A 12,991-nucleotide genomic window follows, 5' to 3' on the forward strand; every position below is an offset into this window, starting at 1 on the left:
AACTTAGCAAGTAATTTCAAGCATATGACTATTGTTTTAATTTCTAACCATTTCAAAAAAATAATATACACCAAATAGTGTGTGTACCATGTTTTAGTCCAACCAAAACTAGTTTAAACTACTTTATGTGAGAAAGTGCTAAAAAAGCTTTAAAAAGCTTAAAAACGTCACTTACCACGTAATTTCAAGCATATGACTATTATTTTCAATTATAACTATTTCAAAAATATAATATATACCAAATTGTGTTGTGTGCCAAGTTTCATGCGAAACAAACCAACTTTGAACTACTTGATGCGAAAAGGTGCCAAAAACGCTTAAAAACCATTAAAACGCAATTTGGCACGTAATATCAAGTATATGACTATTGTTTTGAATTCTATCCATTTAAAAAAAATAATATATACCAAATAGGTTGTGTGCTAATTTTCATGCTAAATAAACCACGTTTGAAATATTTATGCAAGAAAGTGCTTAAAAAGTTTTAAAAACCTTAAAAATGAAACTTATGACGTAATTTTATGTATATGACTATTTTTTTCAATTCTAAGCACTTCAACACGATAGTAAATACCAAATATTGTTGTACGCCAAATTTCATGCCATACAAACGAAGTTTGAACTACTTCATGCGACAAAGTGCAAAAACGCTTTAAAAATCGTAAAAACGCAATTTAGCACGTAATTTCAAGCATATGACTATTGTTTTCAATTCTAACCATTTTATCACAATAACATTTACGTAATAGTGTTGTGTGCCAAGTTTTATGCCAAATATACCAAGTTTGAACTACTTTATCTAAGAAAGTGCTAAAAATGCTTTAAAAACGTTAAAAATGCAACTTAACACGTAATTTCAAGAATATGACTATTGTTTTCAAACTATTTTAACACAATAATAAAATTCCAAATAGTAATGTGTGCCAAGTTTCACGCCAAATCATTCTAGTATGAAATACTTCATTCGATAAAGTGGAAAAATGTTTGAAAAATGGTAAAATACGCAACTTACTACGTAATTTCAAGCTAATGATTATTGTTTTCAATTCTAACCATTTTAACATAATAATATATACCAAATCGTGTTGTGTGCCATGTTTCATGCAAAACAAACCCAGTTTGAACGACGTTATGCGAGAAAGTGCCAAAAACGAATAAAAAACTGTAAAACGCAACTTTGCATGTAATTTCAAGCATATGACTATTGTTTTACATTCTAACGATTTGAACATAATAATATACACCACATACTATTGTGTCGAAAGTTTCATGCCAAACAAACCAAGTTTGAACTATTTTACGCGAGAAAGTGCCAAAGACGCTTTTTAAAAACTGTAAAAACGCAATTAAGCACATGATTTCAAGCATCTATGACTATATTTTTAATACTAACCATTTCAAAACAATAATATATAACAAATAGTATTGTGTGTCAAGTTTCATTCCAAACAAACCAACTTTTAACTACTTTATTCGGGAACGTGCTAAAAAAGTTTTAAAAACCTTTAAAATGCAACTTATCATGTAATTTGAAGCATATCATTATTATTATCAATAATAACCATTTAAACACAATAATATGTACCAAATAATGATGTGTGCCAACTTTCACGCCAAACAAACAAAGTTCAAACTTCTTTATGCGAGAAAGTGTTACAATAGCTTAAAAATCCTTAAAAACGCAACTTAGCACGCAATTTCAAGCATATGACTATTGTTTTAAATTCTAACCATTTCAAAAAAATAATATACACCAAATAGTGCGGCGTACCATGTTTTATTCCAACCAAACCTAGTTTAAACTATTTTATGTGAGAAAGTGCTAAAAAAGCTTTAAAAAGCTTAAAACCGTTACTTAGCACGTAATTTCAAACATATGACTATTATTTTCAATTATAACTATTTCAAAAATATAATATATACCAAATTGTGTTGTGTGCCAAGTTTCATGCCAAACAAACCATTTTTTTCAATTCTAACCTTAAAAACCTTTAAAAACCTTAAAAACGCAACTTAGCATGTACTTTTATGCATATGACTATTTTTTTCAATTCTAACCATTTCAACACGATATTAAATACCTATTATTGTTGTGCACCAAGTTTCATGCTATACAAGCCAAGTTTGAACTACTTCATGCGACAAAGTGTAGAAATGCTTTAAAAATCGTAAAAACGCAATTTAGCACGTAATTTCAAGCATACGACTATTATTTTCAATTCTAACCACTTTAACATAATAATATTTACGTAATAGAGTTGTGTGCCAAGTTTCATGCCAAATATACCAACTTCGGACGCAAGAAAGTGCTAAAAATGCTTTAAAAACGTTAGAAATGCATCTTAAAACGTAATTTCAAGCATATTAGTATTGTTTTCAAACCATTTTAACACAATAATATATTTCCAAATAGTAATGTGTGCCATGTTTCACGCCAAACCATTCTAGTTTGAACTACTTCATTCGATAAAGAGGAAAAATGTTTGAAAAATGGTAAAATACGCAACTTACAACGTAATTTCAAGCAAATGATTATTGTTTTCAATTCTAACCATTTTAACACATTAATATATACCAAATTGTGTTGCTTGCAAGGTTTCGTGCAAAACAAACAAAGTTTGAATGACGTTAAGCGAGAAACTGCGAAAAACGAATAAAAAATCTTAAAACGCAACTTTGCACGTACTTTCAAGCATATGACTATTTTTTACATTCTAACCATTTGAACATAATAATATATACCAAATACTATTGTGTCGCAAGTTTCATGGCTAATAAACCAAGTTTGAATTATTTTACGCGAGAGTGCTTAAAACGCTTTAAAAACTGTAAAAACGCAATTAAGTACGTAATTTCAAGCATCTATGACTATTTTTTAATACTAACCATTTCCATACAATAATATATAACAAATAGTATTGTGTGCCAAGTTTCATTCCAAACATACCAACTTTGAACTACTTTATTCGAGAACGTGCTAAAAAAGCTTTAAAAACCTTAAAAACGCAACTTATCACGTAATTTGAAGCATATGATTATTGCTATCAATACTAACCATTTCAACACAATCATATATACCAAATAATGATGTGTGCCAACATTCACGCCAAACAAACGAAATTCAAACCACTTTATGCGAGAAAATGTGACAATAGCTTAAAAAACCTTAAAAACGCAACTTAGCAAGTAATTTCAAGCATATGACTATTGTTTTAAATTCTAACCATTTCAAAAAATAATATACACCAAATAGTATGTGTACCATGTTTTAATCCAACCAAAACTAGTTTAAACTACTTTATGTGAGAAAGTGCTAAAAAAGCTTTAAAAAGCTTAAAAACGTCACTTACTACGTAATTGCAAGCATATGACTATTATTTTCAATTATAACTATTTCAAAAATATAATATATACCAAATTGTGTTGTGTGCCAAGTTTCATGCGAAACAAACCAACTTTGAACTACTTGATGCGAAAAAGTGCCAAAAACGCTTAAAAACCATTAAAACGCAATTTGGCACGTAATATCAAGTATATGACTATTGTTTTGAATTCTATCCATTTAAAAAAAATAATATATACCAAATAGGTTGTGTGCTAATTTTCATGCTAAATAAACCAATTTAAATATTTATGCAAGAAAGTGCTTAAAAAGTTTTAAAAACCTTAAAAATGAAACTTATGACGTAATTTTATGTATATGACTATTTTTTTCAATTCTAAGCATTTCAACACGATAGTAAATACCAAATATTGTTGTACGCCAAGTTTCATGCCATACAAACCAAGTTTGAACTACTTCATGCGACAAAGTGCAAAAACGCTTTAAAAATCGTAAAAACGCAATTTAGCACGTAATTTCAAGCATATGACTATTGTTTTCAATTCTAACCATTTTAACACAATAACATTTACGTAATAGTGTTGTGTGCCAAGTTTTATGCCAAATATACCAAGTTTGAACTACTTTATCTAAGAAAGTGCTAAAAATGCATTAAAAACGTTAAAAATGCAACTTAACACGTAACTTCAAGAATATAACTATTGTTTTCAAACTATTTTAACACAATAATAAAATTCCAAATAGTAATGTGTGCCAAGTTTCACGCCAAACCATTCTAGTTTGAACTACTTCAATCGATAAAGTGGAAAAATGTTTGAAAAATGGTAAAGTACGCAACTTACTACGTAATTTCAAGAAAATGATTATTGTTTTTAATTCTAACCATTTTAACACAATAATATATACCAAATTGTGTTGTGTACCAAGTTTCATGCAAAACAAACCAAGTTTGAACGACGTTATGCGAGAAAGTGCCAAAAACGAATAAAAAACCTTAAAACGCAACTTTGCACGTAAATTCAAGCATATGACTATTGTTTTACATTCTAACTATTTGAACATAATAATATACCAAATACTGTTGTGTCTCAAGTTTCATGCCAAATAAACCAAGTTTGAACAATTTTACGCGAGAAAGTGCCGAAAGCGCTTTAAAAACTGTTAAAACGCAATTAAGCACGCAATTTCAAGCATCTATAACTATTTTTTAATACTAACCATTTCAATAAAATAATATATAACAAATAGTATTGTGTGCCATGTTTCATTCCAAACAAACCAACTTTGAACTACTTTATTCGAGAAAGTGCTAAAGAAGCTTTAAAAACCTTTAAAACGCAATTTATCACGTAATTTGAAGTATATGATTATTGTTATCAATACTAACCATTTCAACATAATAATATATACCAAATAATGATGAGTGCCAACTTTCACGCCAAACAAATGAAGTTCGAACTGCTTTATGCGAGAAAGTATGACAATAGCTAAAAAAACCTTAAAAACGCAACTTAGTAGGTAATTTCAAGCATATGACTATTGTTTTAAATTCTAACCATTTCAAAAAAATAATATACACCAAATACTGCGGCGTACAATGTTTTATTCCAACCAAGCCTAGTTTAATCTACTTTATGTGAGAAAATGATAAAAAAGCTTTAAAAAGATTAAAAACGTTACTTAGCACGTAATTTCAAGCATATGACTATTATATTCAATTATAACTATTTCAAAGATATAATATATACCAAATTGTGTTGTGTGCCAAGTTTCATGCCAAACAAACCAACTTTGAACTATTTGATGCGAAAAAGTGCCAAAAACGCTTAAAAACCATTAATACGCAAATTGGCACGTAATATCAAGTATATGACTATTGTTTTGAATTCCATCCATTTCAAAAAAGTAATATATACCAAATAGTGTTGTGTGCTAAGTTTCAAGCCAAATAAACCATGTTTGAACTACGTATGCAAGAAAGTGCTTAAAAAGCTTTAAAAAGATTAAAAACGCAACTTAGCACGTAATTTTATGCATATGACTATTTTTTTCAATTCTAACCATTTCAACACGATAGTAAATACCAAATATTGTTGTGCGCCAAGTTTCGTGCGATACAAACAAGGTTTGAACTACTTCATGCGACAAAGTGCAAAAACGATTTAAAAATCGTAAAAACGCAATTTAGCACGTAATTTCAAGCATATGACTATTTTTTTCAATTCTAACCATTTTAACACAATAGTATTTACGTAATAGTGTTGTGTGCCAAGTTTCATGCCAAATATAACAAGTTTGAAACTTAACACGTAATTTCAAGCATAGGACTATTGTTTTCAAACCATTTTAACACAATAATATAATTCCAAATAGTAATGTGTGCAAGGTTTCACGCCAAAACAATGTAGTTTGAACTACTTCATTCGATAGAGTGGAAAAATGTTTGAAAAATGATAAAATACCCAACTTACTACGTAATTTCAAGCAAATGATTATTGTTTTCAATTATAATCATTTTAACACAATAATATATAACAATTTGCAAGTTTCATGCAAAACAAACCAAGTTTGAACGACGTTATGCGAGAAAGTGCCAAAAACGAATAAAAAACCTTAAAACGCAACCTTGCATGTAATTTCAAGCATATGACTATTGTTTTACATTCTATCCATTTGAACATAATTATATATACCAAATACTATTGTGTCGCAAGTTTCATGCCAAACAAACAAGGTTTGAACTATTTTACGTGAGAAAGTGCCAAAAAAGGTTTAAAAACTGTAAAAACGCAATTAAGCACGTAATTTGAAGCATCTATGACTATTTTTTAATACTAACCATTTCAATAAAATAATATATAACAAATAGTATTGTGTGCCAAGCTTTATTCCAAACAAACCAACTTTGAACTACTTTATTCGAGAACGTGCTAAAAAAGCTATAAAAACCTTAAAAACGCAACTTATCACGTAAGTTGAAGCATATGATTATTGTTATCAATACTAACCATTTCAACACAATAGTATATACCAAATAATGATGTGTGCCAACTTTAACGCCAAACAAACGAAGTTCGAACTACTTTATGCGAGAAAGTGTGACAGTAGCTTATAAAATCTTAAAAACGCAACTTAGCACGTATGACTATTGTTTTAAATTGTAACCATTTCAAGAATATAATATACACCAAATAATGCGGCGTACCATGTTTTATTTCAACCAAACATAGTTTAAACTACTTTATGTGAGAAAGTGCTAAAAAAGCTTTAAAAAGCTTAAAAAACGTTACTTAGCACGTAATTTCAAGTATATGACTATTATTTTCAACTATAACTATTTTAAAAATTTAATATATACCAAATTATGTTGTGTGCCAAGTTTCATGCCAAACAAACCAACTTTGAACTACTTGATGCGAAAAAGTGTCAAAAAAGCTTAAAAACCATTAAAACGCAATTTGGCATGTAATATCACCTATATGACTATTGTTTTGAATTCTATCCATTTCAAAAAATTAATATATACCAAATAGTGTTGTGTGCTAATTTTCAAGCCAAATAAACCAAGTTTGAACTATTTATGCAAGAAAGTTCTAAAAAAGCTTTAAAAAAGTTAAAAACGCAACTTAGCACATAATTTTATGCATATGACTATTTTTTCAATTCTAACCATTTCAACACGATAGTAAATACCAAATATTGTTGTGCGCGAATTTTTATGGCATGCAAACCAAGTTTGAACTACTTCATGCGACAAAGTGCAAAAACGGTTTAAAAATTGTAAAAATGCGATTTAGCACGTAATTTCAAGCATATGACTGTTTTTTTCAATTCTAACCATTTTAACACAATAACATTTATGTAATAGTGTTGTGTGCCAAGTATAATGCCAAATATACCAAGTTTGAACTACTTTATGCAAGAAAGTGAAAAAAATGCTTTAAAAATGTTTTAAATGCAACTTAACACGTAATTTCAAGCATGTGACTATTGTTTTCAAACTATTTTAACACAATAATATAATTCCAAATAGTAATGTGTGCCAAGTTTCACGCTAAACGATTCTACTTTGAATTACTTCATTCGATAAAGTGGAAAAATGTTTGAAAAATCGAATAATACGCAACTTACTACGTAATTTCAAGAGAATGATCATAGTTTTCAATTCTAACCATTTTAACACAATAATATGTACCAAATTGTGTTGTGTGTCAAGTTTCATGCAAAACAAACGAAGTTTGAACGACGTTATGCGAGAAAGTGCCAAAAACGAATAAAAATCCTTAAAACGCAACTTTGCACGTAATTTAAAGCATATGACTATTGTTTTTCATTCTAACCATTTGAACATAATAATATATACCAAATACTATTGTGTCGCAAGTTTCATGCCAAACAAACCAAGTTTGTACTATTTTACGCGAGAAAGTGCCAAAAACGTTTTAAAAACTGTAAAAACGCAATTAAGCACATAATTTCAAGCATCTATGACTATTTTTTAATACTAATCATTTCAATACAATAATATATAACAAATAGTATTGTGTGCCAAGTTTCATTCCAAACAAACCAACTTTGAACTATTTTATTCAAGAACGTGCTAAAAAAGCTTTAAAAACCTAAAAACGCAACTTATCATGTAATTTGAAGCATATGATTACTGTTATCAATACTAACCATTTCAACACAATAATATATACCAAATAATGATGTGTGCCAACTTTCACGCCAAACAAACGAAGTTCGAACTACTTTATGCGAGAAAGTGTGACAGTAGCTTATAAAACCTTTAAAACGCAACTTAGCACGTAATTTCAAGCATATGACTATTGTTTTAAATTCTAACCATTTCAAAAAAATAATATACACCAAATAATGCGGCGTACCATGTTTTATTCCAACCAAACCTAGTTTAAACTACTTTATGTGAGAAAGTGCTAAAAAAGCTTTAAAAAGCTTAAAAACGTTACTTAGCACGTAATTTCAAGTATATGACTATTATTTTCAATTATAACTATTTCAAAAATATAATATATACCAAATTGTGTTGTGTGCCAAGTTTCATGCCAAACAAACCAACTTTGAACTACTTGATGCGAAAAAGTGCAAAAAAAGCTTAAAAACCATTAAAACGCAATTTGGAATGTAATATCAAGTATATGACTATTGTTTTGAATTCTATCCATTTCAAAAAACTAATATATACCAAATAGTGTTGTGTGCTAAGTTTCAAGCCAAATAAACCAAGTTTGAACTATTTATGCAAGAAAATGCTAAAAAAGCTTTTAAAAACTTAAAAACGCAACTTAGCACGTAATTTTATGCATATGACCATTTTTTCAATTCTAACCATTTCAACACGATAGTAATTACCAAATATTGTTGTGCGCGAAGTTTCATGGCATACAAACCAAGTTTGAACTACTTCATGCGACAAAGTGCAAAAACGCTTTAAAAATCGTAAAAACGAAATTTAGCACGTAATTTCAAGCATATGACTATTGATTTCAATTCTAACCATTTTAACATAATAACATTTACGTAATAGTGTTGTGTGCCAAGTTTCATGCCAAATATACCAAGTTTGAACTACTTTATGCAAGAAAGGGCTAAAAATGCTTTAAAAACGTTAAAAATGAAACTTAACACGTAATTTCAAGCATATGACTATTTTTTTTAAACCATTTTAACAAAATAATATAATTCAAAATATTATTGTGTGCAGGGTTTCACGCCAAACCATTCTAGTTTGAACTACATCATTCGATAAAGTGGAAAAATGTTCGAAAAATGGTAATATACGCAACTTACTACGTAATTTCAAGCAAATGATTATTGTTTTCAATTCTAACCATTTTAACAAAATAATATATACCAAATTGTGTTGTGTGCCTAGTTCCATGCAAAACAAACCAGGTTTGAACGACGTTTTGCGAGAAAGTGCCAAAAACAAATAAAAAACCTTAAAATGCAACTTTGCACGTAATTTCAAGCATATGGCTATTGTTTTACATTCTAACCATTTGAACATAATAATATATACCAAATACTATTGTGTCGCAAGTTTCATGCCAAACAAACCAAGTTTGAACTATTTTACACGAGAAAGTGCCAATAACGCATTAAAAACTGTGAAAACGCAATTAAGCACGTAATTTCAAACATCTATGACGATTTTTTAATACTAACTGTTTTAATACAATAATATATAACAAATAGTATTGTGTGCCAAGTTTCATTCCAAACAAACCAACTTTGAACTACTTTATTCGAGAACGTGCTAAAAAAGCTTTAAAAACCTTAAAAACGCAACTTATCACGTAATTTGAAGCATAGGATTATTGTTATCAATACTAACCATTTCAACACAATAATATATACCAAATAATGATGTGTGCCAAACTGCCAACTTTCACGCCAAACAAACGAAGTTCGAACTACTTTATACGAGAAAGTGTGACTATAGCTTAAAAAACCTTAAAAACGCAACAAAGCACATAATTTCAAGCATATGACTATTGTTTTCAATTGTAAACATTTAAAAAAAATAATATACACCAAATAGTGCGGCGTACCATGTTTTATTCCAACCAAACGTAGTTTAAACTACTTTATGTGAGAAAGTGCTAAAAAAGCTTTAAAAAGCTTAAAAACGTTACTTATCACGTAATTTCAAGCATATGACTATTATTTTCAATTTTAACTATTTCAAAAATATAATATATACCAAATTGTGTTGTGTGCCAAGTTTCATGCCAAACAAACCAACTTTGAACTACTTGATGCGAAAAAGTGCAAAAAACGCTTAAAAACCATTATAACGCAATTTGGCACGTAATATCAAGTATAAGACTATTGTTTTGAATTCTATCCATTTCAAATTAATAATATATACCAAATAGTGTTGTGTGCTAAGTTTCATGCCAAATAAACCAAGTTTGAGCTATTTATGCAAGAAAGTGCTAAAAAGCTTTAAAAACCTTAAAAAACGCAACTTAGCACGTAATTTTATGCATATGACTATTTTTTTCAATTCTAACCATTTCAACACGATAGTAAATACCAAATATTGTTGTGCGCCAAGTTTCATGCCATACAAACCAAGTTTGAACTACTTCATGCGACAAAGTGCAAAAACGCTTTAAAAATCGTAAAAACGCAATTTAGCACGTAATTTCAAGCATATGACTATAGTTTTCATTTCTTACCATTTTAACACAATAACATTTTCGTAGTAGTGTTGTGTGCCAAGTTTCATGCCAAATATACCAAGTTTGAACTACTTTATGCAAGAAAGTGCTAAAAATGCTTTAAAAACGTAAGAAATGCAATTTAACATGTAATTTCAAGCATATGACTATTGTTTTCAAACCATTTTAACACAATAATTTAATTCCATATAGTAATGTGTGCCAAGCTTCACGCCAAACAATCTAGTTTGTACTACTTCATTCGATAAAGTGGAAAAATGTTTGAAAAATTGTAAAATACGCAACTTACTACGTAATTTCAAGCAAATGATTATTGTTTTCAATTCTAACCATTTTAACACAATAATATATACCAAATTGTGTTGTGTGCCAAGTTTCATGCAAAACAAACCAAGTTTGAACGACATTATGCGAGAAAGTGCCCAAAAACGAATAAAAAAACTTAAAATGCATCTTTGCACAATTGCACGTAATTTCAAGCATATGACTATTGTTTTACATTCTAACCATTTGAACATAATAATATATAGCAAATACTACTGTGTCGCATTTTCATGCCAAACAAACCAAGTTTGAACTATTTTACGCGAGAAAGTGCCAAAAACGCTTTAAAAACTGTAAAAAACGCAATTAAGAAAGTAAATTAAAGCATCTATGACTATTTTTTAATACTAACCATTTCAATACAATAATATATAACAAATATTATTGTGTGCCATGTTTCATTCCAATCAAACCAAGTTTGAACTACTTTATTCGAGAACGTGCTAAAAAAGCATTAAAAACCTTAAAAACGCAACTTGTCACGTAGTTGAAGCATATAATTATTGTTTTCAATACCAACCATTTCAACACAATAATATATACCAAATAATGATGTGTGCCAACTACTTTATTGAACTACCATGTTTTATTTCAACCAAACATAGTTTAAACTACTTTATGTGAGAAAGTGCTAAAAAAGCTTTAAAAAGCTTAAAACGTTACTTAGCACGTAATTTCAAGTATATGACTATTATTTTCAATTATAACTATTTCAAAAATATAATATCTACCAAATTTTGTTATGTTCCAAGTTTCATGCCAAAGAAACCAATTACTTTGAACTACTTGATGCGAAAAAGTGCCAAAAACGCTTAAAAACAATTAAAACGCAATTTGGCACGTAATATCAAGTATATGACTATTGTTTTGAATTCTATCCATTTCAAAAAAATAATGTATACCAAATCATGTTGTGTGCTAAGTTTCATCCCAAATAAACCAAGTTTGAACAATTTATGCAAGAAAGTGTTAAAAAAGCTTTAAATACCTTAAAAATGCAACTTAGCACGTAATTTTATGCATATGACTATTTTTTTCAATTCTAACCATTTCAACACGATAGTAAATACCAAATATTGTTGTGCGCCAAGTTTCAAGCTATACAAACCAAGTTTGAACTACTTCATGCGACAAAGTGCAAAAACGCTTTAAAAATCGTAAAAACGCAATTTAGCACGTAATTTCAAGCATATCACTATGGTTTTCAATTCTAACCATTGTAACACAATAACATTGACGTAATAGTGTTGTGTGCCAAGTTTCATGCTAAATATACCAAGTTTGAACTACTTTATGCAAGAAAGTGCTAAAAATGCTTTAAAAACGTTAGAAATGCAACTTAACACGTAATTTCAAGCATATGACTATTGTTTTCAAACCATTTTAACACAATAATATAATTCCAAATAGTAATGTGTGCCAAGTTTCACGCCAAACCATTCTAGTTTGAACTATTTCATTCGATAAAGTGGAAAAATGTTCGAAAAATGGTAATACATGACTATTGTTTCAACTTCTTTATGCAAGAAAGTGCTAAAAATGCTTTAAAAACGTAAGAAATGCAACTTAACACGTAATTTCAAGCATATGACTATTGTTTTCAAACCATTTTAACACAATAATATAATTCCAAATAGTAATGTGTGCCAAGTTTCACGCAAACCATTCTAGTTTGTACTACTTCATTCGATAAAGTGGAAAAATGTTTGTAAAATGGTAAAATACGCAACTTACTACGTAATTTCAAGCAAATGAATATTATTTTCAATTCTAACCATTTTAACACAATAATATATACCAAATTGTGTTGTGTGCCAAGTTTCATGCAAAACAAACCAAGTTTGAACGACATTATGCGAGAAAGTGCTCAAAAACGAATAAAAAACTTTAAAATGCATCTTTGCACGTAATTTCAAGCATATGACTATTGTTTTACATTCTAACCATTTGAACATAATAATATATAGCAAATACTACTATGTCGCAAGTTTCATGCCAAACAAACCAAGTTTGAACTATTTTACGCGAGAAAGTGCCAAAAACGCTTTAAAAACTGTAAAAAACGCAATTAAGAAAGTAAATTAAAGCATCTATGACTATTTTTTAATACTAA

This window comes from Amaranthus tricolor, chromosome 16, assembly GCF_026212465.1.
Source record: "Amaranthus tricolor cultivar Red isolate AtriRed21 chromosome 16, ASM2621246v1, whole genome shotgun sequence".
NCBI lineage: Eukaryota > Viridiplantae > Streptophyta > Magnoliopsida > Caryophyllales > Amaranthaceae > Amaranthus > Amaranthus tricolor.